This window comes from Melospiza georgiana, chromosome 22 (genome assembly GCF_028018845.1).
Source record: "Melospiza georgiana isolate bMelGeo1 chromosome 22, bMelGeo1.pri, whole genome shotgun sequence".
Lineage (NCBI taxonomy): Eukaryota > Metazoa > Chordata > Aves > Passeriformes > Passerellidae > Melospiza > Melospiza georgiana.
Window position 1 is genome coordinate 7,709,649 of NC_080451.1, and position 22,214 is coordinate 7,731,862.

General features: G+C 47.4%; 1 protein-coding gene and 1 long non-coding RNA gene across 8 annotated transcripts in view; both read right to left on the bottom strand.

The window, feature by feature from the left end:
• CAMTA1 (calmodulin binding transcription activator 1) overlaps positions 1–22,214 on the bottom strand; it is a 241,455-nt gene that overhangs the window by 192,948 nt on the left and 26,293 nt on the right. The window lies entirely within an intron of this gene.
• LOC131092547 (uncharacterized) lies at positions 15,176–19,300 on the bottom strand. The gene is made up of 2 exons (XR_009115502.1): positions 19,215–19,300; positions 15,176–15,488 (listed from the first exon to the last, which is right to left on the bottom strand). It is a non-coding gene; the product is annotated as an uncharacterized LOC131092547 (long non-coding RNA).

A 22,214-nucleotide genomic window follows, 5' to 3' on the forward strand; every position in this document is an offset into this window, starting at 1 on the left:
ATAAATCTATAACTCTATACATCAATATACAGATATCCAAAACCCACATGACTTGGGACACTTCATTTCCCTCTACAGTTTCCTGAGACCACTTACAGAGCAGAATTAAAGTGCAGTTAAGTTAGGGAACAGTAATGAAGTCACACCTTAATTGGGTATAACTGAGAACCCAGCCCTGCCACTGTTTGGATTATGCCCTGCAGTTTCTGGTCCCATGGAAATCAGCAGCTCCCTCCTCCTGGAGCAACCTGCTGAGAATGAAGTGCTGGTCCCTCAACACCTGTTACAGCTCTCTCTGTTTCTGTGGGGGAAAGCACCAAGGCTCCCCCCTTGTTTTCCAATCCTGAAGTTTTCACTGCCTAACTTGGCCCTGATTTACAGCAGTGCCAGCTCAGGGATGCCACTCTCAAGGACACCACAGGCAGGCTCAGCATCCCCAAGGGCAGCCCAGCCACAGCTCTGGAGGGGCCAGCAGTGCTGCCCAGGGATGGCATCCAGGCAAGGGACATCCCATGCCAGGGATGGGCTCAGTGCCAGGCCCAGCTCTGCTCCAGGAGTGCTTCAGAACAGGGCAGCTCCCAGGCCCTGTGCATCATGCTGCCAAGAGGAGTCTCTGGCACGTGCAGACAGCTTCTTGTCTGCACTTAAAATACTACTTGATTAAAAAAAAAAAGGAAACAAATAGTGGTTTGTGGGACTGGGAGCATCAAGAGCAGAAATGGCAGCAGAAGCAATGCTTACTTGAGCCATGCTGCCAAGCTGAAAATACTTCAGCTGTGCCTGTGTGTGCCCTTGCCTTCAGCTGGTGTGGCTCCCATTTGCTTGGCTCCAAATGGGCAGGAAAAATGCCATTTCCTCAGTGCTTACCCTGAGCACTGTGAGGAGTGGTGAAGAGGAAAGGCTGCACTGTTCCAGATACACAAAGAGTACACAGAAGTAGAAAAACGTCATCCCATCACTTAATATATGCAAATTATGTTAAATATTTCATTCATTAAATGGCTCAGGTTATTACAGAATTGTACCTTAAGCTGTTCAGAAAGTTCATTCTTCTTGCACTTGCTCGGTAACGTGAAATAACTGACTGAAATGAATATTTTACAGTTTGTGCAGACAGAACATTTATTAACAATTCTTTCCCTCTCAGACTCCCTCTCCTAAGCAGGTTTCAGGCATCATGCGACTTAAATTATCCAGAGGGAATGAATTTTGGTTTATTTTTAAAAGTTTGGTTTATTCCCAGTTTGGCAGAGCCCAACAACCTGGAAGGACCCAAACACAACCCTGCTGGGAGAGAAGAACAGACAGAGCTCTTTCCCAAAAGCCAGTGGGGAGAGCCAGGGGAGAGGAAAGCAGCCACAGAATTTGGGGATTTTCCTTACTCTAAGCCCAGACACAGGGAAAGAGCTCCTGCAGCAGCCCATACCGTGCCATGGCTCCTCTGGGATTCCACAGCAGTAATGAGAAGTGACAGCCTCTGGCTCCCGCCATCCCCTGTCCCTGCCATCCCCGGGACAGCCACACCAGGGGGAAGGGGCCACTCCAGGCAACTCCAGCTGCTTCCAGCCTCACCACAGCCCAGGCAGCAGCGTCCTCCTCCACCAGCTCCAGCTAGGGCAGCAGGCCCCAATTAACCCAGCAGCTCCCAGCCCATGGCCCAGCACACAGAGCCCACTCCTTGGGGTAAGGGCAGGACACAACATACCTAGGGTGACCTCCTAGGGTGATGTGATGATGCTTGTACCCCCATTCCTGTGTTCTGTTTATGCTGGATATCATGTTCACTGCCTTCAAGACTGGCTCTGAAGAGTGAAAGTTTTGGTTTGGTTTCTTATCAGCTGCTCCCCCACGGCTGGTGGGACACACAGATGGGGCAGTACATGGTGCTGCCTTTGCTTTTTGCTTGGCTTTTCGCTTTGCTCTTGCTCTTGCTTCTGCTTTGCTCCTGCTTTGCTCTTGCCTTTTGCTTCTGCTCATTAGTTAGTAGCTAAGCAGCCCAAATTTTTCCCTGGACTGTTTCTCCTTTCCCTTTTTTTGGACCCACTCAAACCTGCTCCGGACTGGGACCTGGGAACACCGAGAGTTTGCACCCTGTGGCTGCAGCAGCTGCCCCAGCACCGGAGGGACTGAGAACAGAGCGACCACCCCCAAGAGAGACTTTCTGAATTTGTCATCTTTTTCAGAATGGTGAAAGAGTGTTGTCATCTGGTATTGTTCATTTTGTGTGCTGGGGAGTGCTGTGCCTGTTAAATAAACAGGTTTTGTGTGCTGAGGGGTGCTGTGCCTGTTAAATAGACAGGTTCTTTCCACTTCTTTCCAAGGAATCCTTCCCGACCCGGTTGTGGGGAGGGGCCATGTGGGTTTGCTTTCTGGAGGGGCCCCTTTTGGAGGTTTCTTCCCAAATTTGCCCTAAACCAGGAGAATACCCCAACATACACCCAGAAGACTGGCATCACACAGGGAGCAGCCCAAGGGGTACCACAGGCAGCTCCACCACCCTCCACAGCAGTGCCTCCAGATGAATTTCCCTTTCACATGCCATGGGCAGCTCCCAGGGAAAACCCACTTGGGCTTAAACCCAGCTCCTAACACGGTGTGGCAGCCACATCTCTGTGAACTTCCAGGCTTGGAGGAGACAGATGGATGCAAATAATTATCACTGGAATGGTGGCTCTGGCATCTCAGCCAGTCCCTGGCCAGTGACCCGGGAAAGGCGGCTCCCTCTGGCAGCAGCGTGTCCCTGGGATGGAGGTTTACAGCCCCAGCAGACACCCTGCAAGCTCTCATCAATCTCAGCTGGGAAAAACCTTTCCATTTCCAAGGGGAATATGCAAACCAGGCTCTGCACTGTAAATCTTCCTTTGCAGCACTAAGGAGATAAGTAGGACCTATTAACCTCCCATGTTATTTCCAACTTCATTATTGGAGCTGACACAGGGAGAGCACGCGGTGACGGCTCTTTTTGGCAGAGTGCATGTAAATCGCTTTCTCAAAGGAAATTACTTCTCTGGGCTGAATGTTATTAATCTAAATTCTCCCTTAGTCAAATTGTTGCCCGTAATAAATATGGAACAGGTTGCTACGCTCATCTCTGAGGGCATCCTAATCCAGCTGCAGGTTTTCCCCTCCATTTGAAGGAGCTCCTGAGGATCTCCTCTGTGAGAACAGCCTTCACCCAAGGATGGGACCATCCACCCCAGTGTCACCCAGCACATGAGCACCCTGTGATTTCATAATGAAAATGTATTTTGGCCCTGCCAGTATTGTGTACAGCAGTAAAGTGTGAGCAGGAGCAAGCCAGGGCCTGTGTGGCCAGGGAAGAGACACAAGGCATGTCCTTTTCCTGCAATATGATGAAGTGGCCTTCCATGGCCAACATCTTTCATGGTGCTTCATTCAAGTCAGCTTTGCTACTGTTAAACAGCTCAACTTACAGTGTTTAGGACTTCATCCTCTTTTACAATGGATATGCACTTCATATCCTTGAGCAATTAAAAAACGCTGGAGTTTAAGCACAAACAGATAAAAAATCAGATCCAAACCCAAACTGAACTTTGCCAGAGATGAAGCTAGGAATTTTATTTTCAGGGTATTCCTTCCTGCAATTGAAAACCACGTCCTTGCCAGTAAAGATTTTCCCAGAAATCCTCACAGAATCCTCACCCCTCCACAAAAAGCTACCATCCCTTCTGCTCAAAGGCACACCCCAGGTATGGAGTGGATTTGGAACACCATAAATCCAGTGGCACACACAGCCCTTCTCCTCATTCGTTACCAGCCAAGTGTGAAAATGTTAATGAAGGCAGCTGTAATAATCGACGGGAATTTCCCAATTAAGATTTTGTTCACGTCCGCCAGCTCCCGCTCCAGCGCAGCCTTGGAGCATCCCCCCTTCCACCCAAGAGCAGCCCTAACTGCCAGGCTCCAGCCAGGCACCCTCAGTGAGGGAAATCACTGCCACTCTATTCACTCCAACTTCCACTGCCTGTATTCCTAGAAGAAAATGAATGCAGGGAGGTTTGAAGTGTGTGCCTACCCCCCTACACGAGTATGTTTGAAATATAACACGCTGACAGCACTGAGTCAGGCAATACCACATCAGCCACTTTTAGTGAAAAAAGAAAAAAAAATGAAATTAAAAATTAAGTTTTGGGGGTGGCTTATGGCAGCCCTGGCTCGTGGGAAGCTGATGCCTTCCTGGTTCAGCAAGGCAAACCCTGGGAGCCTGTCTGGGTGTCAGGAGCTCATCTCTCTCCTGGAATAGCAGAAGGGAAAGAGACACCATGATAAAATGAAGGCATCCTCACAAATAAATTACTTTTCTACCACAGTCGTGTGATTTTTAATTTTCCTCTAATTTCAGGACTGCAGCACTGATATAAAACCCCTCTAAGTGTTTTAGGGAGATGGTAATGGTCCTATACTAAAATAATTCAACCAACACTATAATTTTAGTACCACTATCAAAATGAAATAATGGCTGTTTACTGTGTTACACCTTTCAAATGACCTTCATTTGAATACAAATTGTGGCTCCAAACTCCAAAAGCTGCTCCATTTCAGGAGGCAGCAAATTGAGGATGTTTACCCGGGGTTTACTCTGCCAGCAGATTCCTCAGCATAACCACAAAGGCCAAATGTGTTTGGGGGGGTTCTTTTCCTCTGAAGTTGCCTAAAGGACCCACCTGGATCTGATCACAAACCTGAGCCACAGCCCTTCACTCTGCTCCAAGCATGATGGGAATCACAAATTCTGTTTTATCTGGAAATATTTATTGCTGATGAACCTGTTCACTCACAGCTCCCTCCCTCCCAACCATCTCACCCCAGACAAAGAACTAAGATTATTCTGCCAATTATCAGGTACCTGGATGAAAGGAAGAGGTGGATGGGTCCTGTCTCAATCTGGGCCTTGAAAACACTTTATTTGATTTTTTTTATGGTTAGGCTCTGCCTGCCCATCACAGGCTCTCACACTGGTTTTGGGGACCAGTGCAGCCACAGAGAAGGTGTGGGTGCCCAGGCTGTGGGGACAAACACCCCTCCTGTTCCAAACCCCTGTGGCTGTGTGGCATTCACAGCTCAGCCCACACAGGCAGAGCAGGGGTGGTCACAGGCGAGGATCTGCAGAAATAAATTTCATTACAGATATTTGCTGATATTCATTCATACACCTGGGAACCCCGGTCTATCACCAGCTATTTCACTCTAATAATGAATTTCTGCCCTTTCATCAACATTAGTCAGAACAAGCTCTGAGAAAAATCCCATTTGGTGCCAGGAACATAACAGAAAACATTGACATGAATGGCAGCAAGCAAAGCCAAGCAGTGTGCCCAGCTGCAAGGCAACACAAGCTGCCACCACCCAAATCTGAGCCCTTCCAAGATCATTCCTAAGAAGGGGAAAAAAATACAAAAAATAAGGTTATCTTTAGGGTGCCAGAAGTTGTGCTACAAACTCCTTTCCTGTGGACACCATAGGGCCATGATCCCACAAGGATACTCCATGCTCAGGAGCACTCCCTCCTCTTCCTCAGCTCCCAACAAAGCAGTGGTGATCCAGGCACCAGGCTGAGCGCTGCTTTTGCTGCTGCTCACAGCCCAAGTGCTACAGTGGGAAAATCCCACATGCCGAAAATACAGAGTGTCTGTAAACACTCCTGTTCCGAGACACCTACGGGTAATTACTCACTAGGAGTGAGGAGGAGGAAGAAAAACCCACTTTTTGTTTTTAATTCTCTTCTTTGTGCATAGAAGCTACTGCAAGAGAAGCCCTGGTCGGCCAGTATTTATGGAGGGGGAGAGCAGTGTGTGGCCACAACAGCTGGAGTGAAGGCAACGGTGTTCGGGCAGCAGTGCCATTTTGGGGCAGCAGAAAGGGAAATCCCATCTATAAAAGACTTCTTTCCTTTCTCTGCCTTTCCCCAGAGCTGCCTTTCCTTGGCAGATGCAGCCCTTCCAAGGGCAGAGCCACGCCAGCAGTGGATGCCTCAACTGGAGATCTTGACCCAACACCTGCCTCTGCTGTGGTGACATGTGGAGAAACAAAAGGAGTTTAAACAATATGTGTTGCATAAAACATCTGAAAACAAGACAAATTAGTAATTAAAAATTAATTTTGGAAAATTACAGTCTTGTTAATAGACACTGTCGTGACTTTGCATGCTCTTTTTCAGGCAGGAGGGAGGAAGGGGAGGACTCAAAACACATTTTACTGTATTTCAAAAACTGAAGAGGTTTACCTTTCACACCCATGCCTTTGGAAGCCTGTGTTCCTCTGTGCCATCCCAGTGCTGGCATCATGGCCCTGTATGGTGAGGTGCCAAACAATCTGACCAGGGCAGGTGAGCACCTGCAGCCCTGTGCTGAAACCCCCACCATGAACCTGCCTGTGGGATGCTCCAACGTTATTTTCATGTGCTCAACAGAGAGGACTATGCCAAAATACTCAAGGTCAAGAGACCAGCATGGTTCGAGGCAATCTGCACCTCTTAAAACAGTGACAAATATGTTATTTAATTTTAATGAGCTTTTTTGCATCTCCAATCTAATTACAGCATTATCAAGCACTGCTCTGAACTGCAGGTGGCTGCTCATTACTTGGGGTAAGGCTGTCACAAGCATTTTTCATGAATACTAAAAACTACCTCGTTTCACCACCCGCTCTGAAATATCCCCAGCTGATTGCTCCTGTTCTGAGTGTGGGGTTTGGTGTGGTTAAGAGAGAGCAGCACCCACAAGCACAGCTTTATGTGCCTGCCCAGCTCCTCTGGCCAAAACTCCCAGGGGAAATGCCACATCCACCAAAAACGACAGAGTTTTGGTGTGCAAGATGCTCATGCCAGAAACATCCCCCAAAACCAAACATCTCCCTGTTCTGCACACAGCAGTGAGGACACTCTGTGACAGGGCACGGAGGAAAACCTCTCACTTCCAGATGGTCTCTTATTCTTTTGCTTTCAACAACGTGGGTTTTTTAAATCATTATTAAAAACAAGGTAAACTCCAATGTCAAAAGTATTTTGGCGAGATCAAAATTCTTCCATTCTCCTCTTAAAAGCTTTGCAAAAAATCAGATTTTTCTGTTCCTTTTTGGCCAATTCCTTTGACCACCTCTCCTCATGGGCCGCTGTCTCCTCCACGCAGCACAAAGCTGCTGGAGCTCACGTCCAAAAGGCTCAGTAACCAGCAAGAATCAGATATTTTAATCCTCCCCAAATCCCCTTTTCCCTGCACGGTTTGGTGAGCACAGGCAACAAACAAGCGATAACAAAACCCCAACAGCAGCTTTTCCTCCTACAAAGCAGGAAGGCAAAAGCAGGACACCCCCCCCCAAACAACCCCCAAATCTTCATCCCTCAGGGAGGCAGGAATTGCCCAGCTCACCCTTGGATTGCCTTTCCCCCCAGTCAAAAAAACTGGTCCAGCTTGTGGCAGCTCACAGACCTGCCTGACCAGGAGCACTCACTGGCATCCAGGCGGCACAGGGGTGATGGCAGGGGACCGAGGGCACAAGGGACACCCCAGGAAAGTGAGAGCATCCCAGGCAGGCTCTGGGCTTGTCCAGGTTCCCCCGGCAGCTCCATCAGAGCTCACTGAGAGCAGCTGGGAGAGGCCACGGCAGCTGGGGCTGAGGCAGCTGGGCAGCAGCACCTGGGCCACCTCCCACAGGCCAAGTATGCACGTGTGCATGTGTGTATGCAGGTGTGTGTGTTTGTGTTTGTGCATGTGTGTGTGCATGCAGGTGTGTAGGTATGTATACAGCCTGTGTGTGTGTGCATATGCACATGTGTGTGTATGCATGTGTGCATGCCTGTATGCAGGTGTGCATGTATGTGTGCAGGTGTGTGTGTGCATACAGGGGTGTGTGTTGTGTGCACGTGTGTATGTGTGTATGCAGAGGTGTACGTGTGTATGCAGGTGTGTATGCGTGTGTATGGCTGGGGGTGTGTGTATGAGGTGTGCATGTGTGTATGCAGGGGGGTGTGTGTGTGTGTGTGTGCAGCTGTGTATGAGTGCATGCATATGTGCATGTGTGTGTGCGTGGGTTTGCATGTATGCTTGTGAGTATGTGTGTATGCACATCTGCATGTGTGTATGTACATCTGCATGTGTGTACGCAGGTGTGTATGCACGTGTGCATGACGTGTGCACGTGTGTGTCTGTCTGTGTGTGCAGGTGTGTATGCAGGTATTTGTGTACTCACGTGCCTACCCGTGGGTATGCGTGTGTCTGTGCGCATTTATCTGTGCACGCACGTGTATATCTATGTCCTGGCATGAATCTCTGTGCCTGCATGCCCATGTAGCCGCACACACACACAGACCAGAGCCGCCCAGAGCATCCCCGCTCCGTTTCCCGGCACACGTGGAGCCGGCGGCGGGAGCCGCGCTTCCCTCCCGGCGCCGCTGCGGCAGCCCCGGCGCGTCCCCCTGACCTTGCTGCAAACCGCAGCGGCCTTTGGGACGGGGACGGCAGCGCAGGGCTGTGCCCCGAGCCTGCCCGCACCCCCGGGGACCCCCCTTGGCAGGGACACTCCGGGAATTCCCAAACGGGGCTGGCAGCGCGGTCCCTGCGGGAGCACCAGGATGGGGAACGCGGGGCAGCGAGTGCGTGCAGAGACCCGCAGGAGCACCCGGTGCCCCCGGCCGCCTCCTCGGGCCCCTCTCCAGATAAGCACACGGACTTTGGTTAAAGTGTCTGCCAGCTGCAGCCCCGCGACCGGAGCGAGCAGAGACGTGGCGTTGAATGATAATTAAATACATTCGCATCATCTGTCATTTTTTACTGCAGGTGCCGGTGTAATAAATCCGAGCTTGACTCTTCTGTCAGCTGGCAGCGAACATGTTTTAACACCAAATCCCGGGGGATGAATTCAGAATGGCTTGGCCTTGCACAGGGAGGAGCCGCCTGTAACAACGCCAAGTGGGTAACGCATACTTGATTGCTTTCATAGTATTTTTATTATTTTGGTGACACGTGCCTGATGTAGCGTTTCAACCCCACTCCCACAGGGAAGGCAAACATTTTTCCACTACTGTCGTCCTGCCACACCCCAACCCTCCATGCACAGCCCCAGCTCTGCTCTCCTCAGCCCCTAGCACTGTCCCAGCAGCTTGAGGTGCCTGTGACCTGTTGGGTTATTAGGATTTTGGTCAAAGAGGAAAAAAAAAGTTAAAAGAAAAGGGCAAACGGAAAAAAGAAATTGCATATTAATTTAATTAGAACAATGACAACTCAGAAAATTAAATATTTAAGTTACTATGTTGTAAAACCTAACTCATCCCTCTGGTGCACAGTGAAGGAGCAGCTCTGTTTCCCCACGGATGTATGCAAACTGCTCTGCAGTCATCCTGTGGAGAACAGCAAATCCTTCACTGCAGGTACTGCTGGGACACCCCTTATGACACTATTTTCCACAGGCATCCACACACCTGTGATGCAGCACCAGCCTCCTAAGTGTACTGATGCTGCAATAATGAACTGTTTCAGTCTGAAGTAGATTTATTATTTTACCAATAGTTTTCTTCTCCTTGCCTTCTGCCCAGTTGAGGCACAGATCAGGTACAAATCCAGGTGCCGCAGGATGCTCCTGTGTCCAAGCTGGCCCCTGTCCCACAAAGGATAGCCAGGCCTGGCTACAGGAACCAGTCCCTGCAAGCCCAGGTGGGAAAAGCGTGGAGTGCAAAAGGAGAAGCCAAAACCCAAATGAGAACAATCCTCCTGATTCTCACTACGGAGCACCGGTGCCACGGTGTGCCATGGCTGGGCTGTGCCAGCTGCCCCTGCTATTTATAACCCTGGCACTTACACAATTACAGCTCGACAACTTACAATACAGGCCTGGAAATCAGAACACTTTATTTACCCAGCCAAAGCTTTATCGGTGCAGTCGGCTTTCCAATGAGGGCAGTTGTGTTTATGAAGCACTTCCTTGGAGGTGCCTGTCTGCCTTCAGCTGCCCTGAGCAGCATCTCCCTTTGGCAGCACAGGCTGGTGGGAAACACGGAGGTAAATCCTTTGGCAACACTCTCCATCTTCCAGGTCTTGCTGCACTTTTAACCTCATAAAGTCCCGATTCTAAGTTGAGGCAGAAAATGCAACTGAAGGGGCAAACAGCTCTGGGTCCTGCCCCAAAGCAGGCACAGGTACCTTGGATTGCCCCTAGCTGGTTTTTACCCACATTTACTGCATGCTCCCCTCCTTGTTCAGTTTTGACTTTGTCATGGTACTTTGCCAGCTGTATTGTGTGTCCTGGAGCCACATCTTTTTTAACAAATTACATTAAATTAAATCATAAGTAAGCTGAGTGGCTTCAGAAGAGCAGAGCACCCCCCTTTTGTGTGCAGAACTAAAGCCGGTGCTGCCTGCTTTGCGGTTTCCTTGGCAAGCACACGGCTCTGCTCAGCTCTCCCTGGCTGGAGCAGCAACAGCCCTGTAACATCATCAGAACACAGGGATGATTCTGAATTCGGGGGCAGGAATCACTGACACTGAACTTACAGCATGGTTACAGACCCCTTCCCAGCCAGACTGTCCCAAGACTGTCCCCTTGTCACTCTCCCCAGCGTATTCCTAAACCCATAATCCCCAAATCCGGGATCCACCAGTGCCAAAAATTCCTGGTGTGGGTTTGCAATTCCCCCCCACCAGCACTACTGCCTGCAGCATCACCCCGTGCTTTAAACAAAAGCACGGTTTCCCTTTCATTAAAAACATTCCCACGGATTAAAGATTTGGAGGCCACAGCAAAGCAAGTTAAACATTTACTTTCTATTAAAACATCTAAATGAGAAGATTAAAACCTGTTTTACATTTAACAGGCAAAGTCAAATCAGCATAGGAGCAGCTTAGTGCGTACTTAGAGCCAAGGCATTCTAATGTGCAGAGGTAATCAATTTACAGAGGGAGGGATTTCCTAAAACTACTCAGAAAGGGGTAAAAAAAATAGCATGCCTCCATTTGAACAGATCTTTCCCTTCTGTCCCCATGGCCGCCTCCCGGAGCTGTTTTGCTGCAGCTCCAATCAGCTCGCTCCCACTGACAGCTCTTGCCCCAGATTCCCCCATAAAATATTTTCACAGCTGATTAGTCTATTTAGCACGTTGCACGCTTAAGCTCTTTTGTTTATTTTTCATTTGAGATGGCAGGAAGAGACGATCCAATGGAATGCAGAAGGGGGTTATTGACTGTGTTTAATGGCAACTGTTTGCAGGAGTAGCAGTTAGAGGTCACAGAGGTGACGCAGACACAGCTGACTGCTGCAGGAATTTCTGCTCTAATTTTCTAACATCCAAACAGACTCTGCCTGGTAACAGAAACCACTGAACTACAGCTGGTTTCTGCCAAGGCAGAATTCCCGGGGGAAGCTGAAAGTCTCCCTTTACAGGGCCAAAATCCAAGTCTATTTGTATTCGCCTGCAGCTGATCTAACAGCATTCGGATGCGACAGCAGCTCTGTCCTGCCATGAGGGTGCTGAGGCAAAGCCCCACTGCTGCCAGGCACCTCTTCCACAGTGTGTATTAGCCAAAATTTGGGATCACCCATCCCACCAAAAGCGTTTTTTGGTGTGTAATTTCAGAGGAATGCCAAACCCACAGAGTAACACAAAGCACCATCACTGCTGGACACGGTCCTCCATCCAAACACCTGGGATCCAAACCCAGGTACTGAACCAGCACATGCTGCGATGTCCCCATGGCAAGCAGGGAACCCCACAGAGACTTTCACGCGGATCTCAGTGCCAGGTTTCCAAGTGAGGTGCTCTAATGCAATGAGTAGTTAATTTTATACCCCGTCTCTTCAACAGCTCCAACAGATCAGTTGAATCTGCTGCCATTGAAGGAAGGGATCAGAGCTCCCACACTCCCATAAAACAGAATTAGACTAAATGCCCCCACATGTCCTAGAGGTCATCCCAAAGAGAAGTCTCTTCTTCGGTTATATAATCCTCAGTTTCAAAAGTTTATTTAAGAAATGAAAAGCAGCAGAAGGAAGTGAGGGGCAGAGTGGATGTGTGCAGCCCCCAGGGTGGAGGGTTGTTTACTTTTAAATGATCACACAATTTCAGGGTGAAGCAGCACACAGCTAAAGGGAGAATCATGTGAATGTGCTGCTTAACTGGCCTTGTCAGACAAGTTTTTTGGCATAAGCATGTATTATGCAAAAGGAATAATCCCTTTAACTAAAATATTTGGAAGAGGGTTGCACAGCCAAGAACTAAAGAGAGGTTCTACCCTTATTTCTCATCTGATCGCACTGAATAAAATGGTCCAACTTACAAAATATTTTAGGATAGAATTTGGAGCCTGTCTCTACTTGGAAGCAAATGCATTTTGCCACTCGTGCAGACTAAACACACTACATGCAGACAGGAAAGCAGCTGGGTGCTCCAAGGCTCGCTGCAGAGAAGCCACACGGATAACGCTCACAGGGGAAGGGTCCAGCACCAACCCCGAGCAGAAGGGAGGGGAACAGCCCTGGGACGCTCTGCAGCTACCAAACCTGAACCCCGCAGCACCAAGTGTCCGTGCTGCCGCTGCCTTTGCTCGCACTCCCAGAGCGGACACGGAGCCCAGGGCTCGGCAGCGGCTGCCGCGGGCACCAGGGGCGGCCTCCCCCGCGCCGCTGCCCGGGCACGGCCCCCGCTCTGCAGAGCGCTGGCTGCCCTACAATCGCCGTCTCCTCCAAGCCCTCCTCTTCCCTGCAAACCTGCACATTCAGTGCCTTCGCAGCACCCTCCTGTGGGGATTCCGCGTCCGTACAGACACGGGGGCAGCTGCGAACGGGGCGCGATGGAAGCTCTCCTCTTCCTCCTCCTCCTCCTCCTCCTGCGGCGAGGCGGGCACGGGCAGCTCCGGGGCTCCAGGCCGTGCTGCTGGCACGCCTCACGTCCCCGGTACCGAGCGGGGCTGCATGGGTGAGAGGCGATGCCGAAAGCAGCGGGGCCAGCGGCACAGCCCGGACAGGCCAGGCAGCAGCGGGGCTGCGGCCAGAGGCGCCCCCGGCACTGCTGCGTGTTTATACTGCTGTGTTTATCTACACTGCTGTGCTTATCTATAACCGATTCACACACCGAGCCGCGACAGGCAATTACAAAAAGAAGTAAAAATTAACAGATTTCTTTGAAGCAACCCCTGACATATCCAAAGTGCTCCTAAACTCCTTCCCTGGGGTGTGCAATTTCCCCCCACTGCTTAAAAACAGGCTCTCAAAACCAGGAAAACCTTCATTTAGCATCACCTCGTTTGGAACCACTTTTGCATTAACGCTTTTGTTTTCACGGTGATGCTGCATTTTCATTCAGATACTTTAAAGTATTTTTGTCACAAGTTGCAGTGATTTTGCACAACACTTCGCACCTCAATGAAAACCAAACACTGCTCTTATTTTTAAGAGAAAGAAGATTTGAGAAAGTTTATAATAATGTTACTAAACATTTAAGTTTTTTTTTTATTGTGTTTTATCTACACTCTTAATGAACAGCATTCAGAGTGGTGCCAAGATACACCAGATATTGCAAGAATGCTGCAAAATTAGACTTGGATAAATCTCAAATCTGAATCACTGATTGCCCTCCAGGTTACACAGTAATTTAACATCCTTCAGAACATGTGACTTGCAGAGAGCAAACAAACCAGTTCTCTTGTGCAATGGGCAGTAAGAACATGGATATGGCATCATTCACTTTTGAAGACTCTCACACCAAATTAATTCATCTTAATAGATGATGCTTCTGCAGGAACAAACTGAATTCTTTGCTTCCCAAATGAAGGATTTTCAAACAAGTCTGGCAGATGTGCATTAGGTGAAGTACAGACACACATCTCTAGTTAAGATGCTCTAAAGCAATGCAAGAGCAAATCGTGGGGGAGATGATAATCCCTCATCTACTTTTTTCTCCACCTAACAAGAGAAGTTCCTTCCATACCCTCATTGCTTGGCAATGAATGATTTCACCTATCAGGAGTTGCACATTGCTCCCATCCCTGGAGCACTCAAGTATCCTGTCATGGAAAAGAACAGGCCAGAGAATCAATCAGACAGAAGCTGTCAGAGAAGAGCATCTAGTCTGGAAAATTCAGGTGCAAAACTGCAATTAAAGACTGCCTTCCCACTGCCAGAAAACCTTTCCAAACCATCATCCCGGACAGGAACTAAAACCTTCTCTTCAAAGTTAAAAATTCATTGCACTCGTCAAACTCTGAGAAAGGAAGAGCTGCTCAGCTACTAAATTCTGCAGACATAACTGAGCCTTGCTCTTCCAGGGCAAAGAAAGGCTGAGGCCGATGGGAAGCAGGTGTATGGAGGCTGGAGGCAAAGGCAGAAAATCCATCCAGCAGAAGCAGGGAAGGCAGGGAATAAGATGTGGCAGAGTTGCAGCAAGGTGAACCAAGCACATGATTTTTGTTGTTACTGTGCCATGAGGTCTGTGACCAGGGAAGGCAGGGATTGCATAGCAGAGGAGACTCTCATCATTACAGGATATGTGATGTGACTCATTACTACCAACAAAAACTACAGCACCTTCCCAGCAGCAGCAGGAGGATTTTCTGGATGAAAACACTCCATTTCTACCCTGAAGAATATCAGTTCTTCCTCCACTACCCAGCCCTGCTCAGGGGATAGTAGAGCTATTCCCAGCTACAAAGAAAATGTGTCCTAAATAAACGGAGAAGAGAAAGGCAAATAAAATATTTGATAATAAAGTCTTGAAGCTGTAGGCTTTTACAGGAGGGAAATAATCTCCACAGCTGGAAGGACACCTCTCCTGGCATCAAGGTCAGAACTTCTTAAGGAACAAAGGCCACTAGGCAGCACAGACTGGCCCCAACCCAAGTGGTACCTCGGGAGCAGTTCCCTGGCTGCTGCCTTCTACACGTCCCCAAGAGGAAAAGCAAAGCCACAGCAGAAACCCTGGCTATCAGATCATATGTGGCTCCAACTAGTGAATCAGTAATTCCTCAGCCCACAGCCCTGTAACACACGAGGGTGGAGGGGAAGGAGAAATGAGCAGAGGGATCTGGGTGACAGGGCAGCAGAGCTTCTCACTGGGAACACATCCTGTGACAAGGCACCTCCCAGGCCCCTCGCAAAGAATGGAGAAAAGCAAGTTGTAGTATTTGTTTCATACGTTCATCACAACAGGAACATCAGCCAGATCTAGACTAGGTCCAAGGGATAATCACTGTAATTAGCACTTCGTTCATATAATTACCAGCAGACCCTGTAACATTTTACAATGGAGGTAATTACCCACATTTTACAGCTGAGGAAACAGATACAGTGCAGGTGAGTAACTTAAAAGAAATCATCAGTGAAACTGTGGCACAGCCAGAGGCTGCAATTATCCTTATTCCCAGCCAAGGCTCTCCCCAATAATCCATGCTGAATTCACTTCTGTCTTGTAGGAAGGAATCCAGAGAAAATAAACACAAACTGGAATTTCCAATGTCTAGAAGAGCTGAAAAGCAGACAAGCCAAACCTGAAGGAGAAATAAAAACACATGTTTATCACTGAGCATTTTCTGAGCTGAATGTGCATCTAAGAGCAGGGAACAGGCAGAGGACCCTGCTCTAGCAGACACAAAGCCAATGCAGGGTGTCAAGGGCTACAGTTCTACTTCTGAAGCAGAGGAAAAGCAGAAGCACAGGAGAGGTCAGGGCTGGCTGCACAATGGCGCCAGCTCAACCCCTCAGCCACGAGTCCTTAATGCATGTTGAGAAGTTAGAGATTAAAGCAGGAGCAATAATTAAATTATTTAAGGACTTTGAAAACCAACATACACCCAGAGCAGCAAGCAGGGTGATAAGCCTGAGATATTCACCCCCACCTAAAGAGAACCTCCCTGCAGAGTGGCTGCCCCAACAGCCAGTGAGGCAGAGCAGCACCCAGGCTCTGCTCTGGAGAGGGGCAATTCCCTTCCCCTCTGAGCACAAGGGCAGTGGGAGCAGCAGGATCCAAGTCTAGAACCCACCAGCCCTGAAACACGAGGAGGGTAAGCTGGCACTTGCTCAGTTTATTGCATAGGGTCAGGTGCTGCATGGAAATCTGGGTTTTCCCAGGCAGTCTTGGGCAGGAGACACAGACCTGTCCTGCACCGCTGGATGGGTTTCAGTGTTAACAGAAAATGGTCGGTTTGTGCTGACCAATACTTCTGACTTTCAAAAGAAGTCATACCAAAGTGAGCAATTTGCTGCTGCTATGTTTTATTAAATAAGCAGCACATGCAGATGACACACAGGTGTCTATTAGGTTGCATAAAGCAGATTAGGTTAATCCAACCCCAGCTGCATTACCTGAACTGCAAGACATGCAACGCTCTGAATCCTGTACGTGTGCCAAGGATTTCATTTCAGCCCTTCAGCCTTCTGTTAAGGTTAATACATAAAAGCCTCCAGCAGCAGAAGATATTGCATAGATTTCAAAATTAAGACTTGTTTCAGGAGTGGATGTTGTCAACATTCTGGCTTTGAGTAACAGAAAAACCTTGTAAGCAGGAACAAATCTCTCAATAGAGTATTCTCTCAAAATCTAAACAGACAAATGTTTTGCTTTGCAAACATTTTGCAGCATTTGTGTAGTTCTTTGATTAAGTGTTTGATGAAAACATGTATTTGAGTTACTGCTCAGTGAAAAACAAGCTCAGTAAAGTGAATTAAGTTCCATCATCTCTTGCCATCCAAGGGTCAGCTGTTGCTGTTCCTGCTGTATCCAGCAGCACTGCAGCAAAAACCCAGGACAGATTTTACACTGGGGCAAATAGCAGTGCTGATGCTGGCTCAACAAAGCAGCTTTTCTTGCCAATGTTTACTGTGTTTTAAAGAGGAAATGGGGGACAATTCCTATCTCCCCCTTCCCAAAGGCTGGACCTCTCCTCCCTCAGCAGCTCTAGCATCCTGGAAGCCCATGCAATAGCTGAACAGGCATAACCCATATTATTTACACTAATTACTGCAAATAACCATCTGCATCTAACACAATACATGGAAATATCACAACAAAGCATGCATCACTCTGTCATCCCACCACCTTGGGAGCTACACTCAGAGAATGCCATGGGTCAGTGCTTACCTTATGAAAGAAGGCAGGATGGACATGACAAAACATGAAATGAGACACAAAAAAAAAAAAAAAAAAAAAGAAACAAGACATTCTAACCATCTTTTAAGCTCTGTGTTTTTTATTATTGACTCCAATTCCCAACATCAGACATTTTTATTTCATTTCTTCTTTTTCCCTGCTATTTGTTCTAGCAGGAGGCAGCCAACAGCCAGCCCTCTGCACAGGGAAGGAGATTTCCTTCAGCTTCCAGACATTTAAATAAAGGTTTTTAAGAATTGCTGCCCTGGAAAGTCAGGGCATTCACATCTAACTGCTGCCAACATAAAATATGTGTTATGAGGAGAAAAAGAGTCTTCAAGGGGTTTTCTTGGGCAAAGTAAGTATTTTTTCCCACTGAGTTTTAAAAACCCTGTTCTGGAGACTGGAGAAATGGCTCAAGATGGTTTCTGGAGGATTCTTCTTCTCCTCAGGATGACAGGTAGCATTAAAGCCAAGCCAAAGCCAAATCCCAGCTATCCCAGACAGGCTCAGTGAGGAGCCACAGTCTGTGTACCAGAACTGACAACTCCAGGTCTACAGAAACAATTACAGCTAAAATTTGGAACAGGAGGGGAAAGGAAAATCCCCCTGAATGCTTCAAGCACTGATGCAGGCTGTGACAGCCCAGCACAGCTCACAGCCACAGGGTCAGAGAAGCTCACACAGGAACACAGAGGTGCTGGGCAGGAATTCTGTGAATACTGGATCTGCCTGTATTTTAGCAGGCAATTCTGCCACACAAGGGCAGTTTAAAAACAGGTGGTTTAAGCACAGAGATCAGTGCTGGAAATACCTTTCTCAGGCAGGGATGCCAATTCAAACCTGTTTCCTGAAGCAGGTTCTGGTGCTGATGGTGCATCCTCACTAGATGAACCAGGTAGAACCTGCTAGGGCTGAATCCCTCAAGACTCACAGAGGACTCAGGGGGAAGGAGACAAGTCAGGCTCAGCCCTGGAGGTCAGCAGGACCCCAGACAGGGGAGCAGAGCCAAATGCAGTCCAGTTTCCCAGGGAAAGGGTCAGCAGGAGGGTGTTCAGGTGAGCTTCAGGCTCCTCCAGAGGCCAGGCACCAGCAGAGCCCAGTGGCACTATGTGAACAGCTCTCTGCAATTTTAATCTCTAGTCCTAATGAATGATATAAAGTTTTATAAGCATCAACAAGGCTCTGAGAAGACCTAAATCCATTTCAGTGCTCATTTAGCAGCTTCATCTGTGTGCAATTAAAACTTCAGCATTAAATGTTAGAGAATAAAATAATGAGACACTTAAAAAGTAATCTGTACTTCAGTGGGCCGTGCTCAGTGGATTTCATATGATCATTTACCAGATAAAAATAGAATCTGGCCAAAATCTGTCTTATCCAGTGCTTCCCTTTCAAGAGGAAAATGGAAAGAGCCAACTAAGCTTTGGGGGCTTTGCCATCCCACGTACACACAACGCTGCTTCCCTAAGCACAGCCGTGCCTAAAGCACAGCTCCAAGCATTGATAACTTCCCTTTGGGCTCCAATGATAACAGAAAAATAAATGCAAATTGAGTTTCAAGTGAGATTTTCATTTTGGTCTGAAGCCTAATCTTTTATTAAAACAGCTATCAGTTTGGAGCTGATGGTTAGGAAAAGTTAACTTCAGGACAGGAAAAAAAAATTTTAACAGCAAAGAATAGTTCTTATTTGTAAGTGTATCTGAAATGTTCCCAAGGTTACTTTAAGCTACAAAAGTTGACTGGAGGGGGACACAGATGGGCCATGGACAGGCCACAAGAATGGGTTTTACTGAACAAAACAACTGCAGAAAAAATGTGAACTAAAAGCAAAGATGTACATAAATATCAAAATAGATTGAGTGGGAAAACACAGATCAAAAGAAGTATTATACAGGCAACATACACACAGTTAAACTTAAAAGAAGCAAAAACCAACGAAAAATACATATTTTATTAACAACTGAAATAATGTTTATTCAAGAAAAGGCAACATTGGGCATCCTCATAGAAAAGAAAAAAGACATCTGGGGAGGTCAAAGAACGCTACAGTTTAAAATGATGAAATGTTACAGCTTACACACCAAAATTAAAAATGAAATGAAATTAAAAAAATGAAATGGTTACCAAAGTAATGCAGGTCAAGGGATCAAAGGTGAAGGGTCACACACTATTAAAAAGAAATCCAAAAGGGCGTCTGCATCAAGATCTCTGCAAAACAAAGGAGCTTCAGTGAGTAAAACTAGAACCTTCTATGGAAGCACATCAAAGCTCTGCACTCCACACCCAGCCCAAGCAGCACACTGAGCTGCTCTCCTGTGCCGGCGGCTGCTGCCCCTCCTGCAGCCACACTGGGCAGCTCCTGTCTCCAGCCACTTGGGCTTGTTATTGTTAACCTCCCTGCAGACAGGCTCCTTAAAGCTTTCCCATTTCCACGCTGGAGCACTGGTTCCCTGTTTCACAAACTGCTCTCAGCACCGAGGGCACGAGGCTGTGCAGCCCCAGCATCAGCTGCAGGTCCTGCATTGGCACTGACCCCACCTGAGCCAGGGAGGCTCTGCTTAGGTCAGAACACTCAACACAACTGTTGGATGGCTGCTTTTCAGAGAAAGCTTGACATGCTTTTTCAACAGTTTTCTCTATTCACTGTAACTGTGGAAATCTGGTAATTATTGACACACACGCACGCTGAACCCCTCACATTGTAACGTATTGCTTTAACACTCCAATAAAAAAGTAATTCAAATGTGGTTTCCAAGACAAAGGCCTCTCCTCCTGGAATTTCAATTACACAGAAGCTATAAAACAACCTTTGGTACCCATTTCCAAGCAAGATGCAGTCAATTATCTATACTAAATTTATGCAGGGAACGTAATATTTACATCAGATAACTTTTGGAGAAAGACAACCACCAAGGGCATTTCATTCCTCTTCATTCCAGCCTCCCCCTGCCTGGCAAGGCATTAAGTTTTGGGAGACTCTTATCTGGACCAAACCAGCCCTGTGCTTGAAGCCAAGGAAAAACCTCCCTGCACAAAACCCTGCCTTTGTAAGGCAAAGAAGCCCTCAGTGTCAGAGAATCACCCACTGAGAGACTGCCTGGATGTTTTCCCAAAAATGTGTCATGTTTCCATGTCATTCCTGCTTTATGTGTGTCACCGTCAGGAACCTGCTGTAGAATGCAAGAAAGTCCTTATTCCCCTCAGCAACCATGTCTGGCAAACCCTCCTGCTTGCTGACCTTAAAACTCAGTTCCTGCCATTATTTCCAGCATTTATCAATTCCAGTTTCTGTGAGCCAAACCAGTAAAGTCACGTTTCTGCTGTGCTGGGCTGCCTCCTCTCCCCACAGCTCACACTGCAGATGTGCCAGACAACCTGGATATCAAAGAAAGCACTTTGGGAACCCAGCAACTCTGCAATAACAGCACGGACACAGACTTGCAGTGACTCATCAGATAATTAACTCTGAAGGCATCAACATGAGTTGTGTGACCAGGAAGACCCCAGGAGGAGCTCAGGAACCTCAGAGGTACATGACAGGGACATGCCTGCAGGACCACAACTTCTCAGGTAACAGAAAGTTTGCTTGCAAAGATGAGTTTTAGGCAACTCCAGGAACATTTTAGCTCTGTGACAACAATGGGGAGGCACAAACCCAAGGTGGGACACAGGGTTCTCCAGGGCCTGGCCCAGTCCATGGCTGTGTGCTGCAAACAGCTCCCAGCTCCTGCTGTCTGTCAACAACAGGGCACAGACACCAGGTACAAAAGAGTGAGCACAGAGAATTGGGTTTTCTTCCCCCCACTGCAGTGGATTATGCCCTCTCCTGCTGTCCCTAGGACACTGTTCCCCACAAAGACCACTGCTTATTTCCCTCTTTTCCTTAGGCAGTGCCCCAGCAGAAGAAAACCTTTGCTTTCATTTGCATTAGCTTTTCCTTCATATCTAGTTTTTCTTTCTAATCTAAATTCTTTGATTTTTCTCTTCCAAATGAAACAGGCACCCTTAGAAGCAGCAAACCTGAGACCAAGATGACAGGATTTCAATCCCCTACAAAATATAATCTTCTCAATTCCCATTCATTTGCCAAGTAAACCAATTCCTGTGTACATGCCAGGCCCTGGGAGAGAGACTGTTTCTAAATTGACTTTGTTGTACCATTTTCCTTGCATAACACGGAAGTACACCTTGTGTAACACCAGTGAGTATTTACTCAGTGCTGGGCAAGCCAGAATCAGAGACACACAATGCAGTGGTACCTACCACTACTGCTCCTGCAGAAAACAGGTAAATACTAACTCAATTATCCACTTGCCTGACTCCTTCATGTTTCAAGAAGAGTTTCCATTGCCAGTAACTCCAAATTTTTATTCCCCACACACCAGATTCCCCTTTTGCTTTTGACACTACATTTCAGGATAATAATGTACAGTTAACAAGGATGAGCCACAACAGATGACAGGTTAGGAAAAGCACAACTGGAGGAAATAATACTCCACCTTATTTTCCCACAAGACAAAGGATTTGGAGCCACTGTACAGCCACTGTCCAGGTATCTGGACACACATTTGTTGCTGTACTATGGTCATCTACAACATCCACTCTATGGAGGAATCTGGAAGTACCAAACAGCAAAAAGCTCTAATACCACTGACCAATATTCAGAGGTACTGTGACAGGTACTAACGACAGCCAGGTGGTTAAATACCATCAACATTTTATACTTTGTGTGCAATATGCTAAAACTAATATGAAGTTTTTTTTTCTTTAGGCTGTCGTTGAGTGTAAAAAAGTTAATTCATTAATTTAATTTATTCAAAAGAGTTTAACTTGGAGATTAAAAAAAAAGTAACAGGGGCAGTGAATTACTCCAAACCCTCCATCTGTTTGGTCTGCTTTACAGGATTCACTCCAATTCCACCACTCTGACATACTAACTGCCCAGCATTACAAGATCACTCTTTTTTACTGACCCTAATATGAACCAAAGGGAAGTGAAAGAAGCCAGGTTTTCCTAAGAGGAAGATGAGGATCTGTGTTTGAGCATGAACAGGTATTACTGCCCTTGTTCAAAACCACCTGGATTGGTGATTGGTACGTAACCTTCTAATATTGCTCAATCCT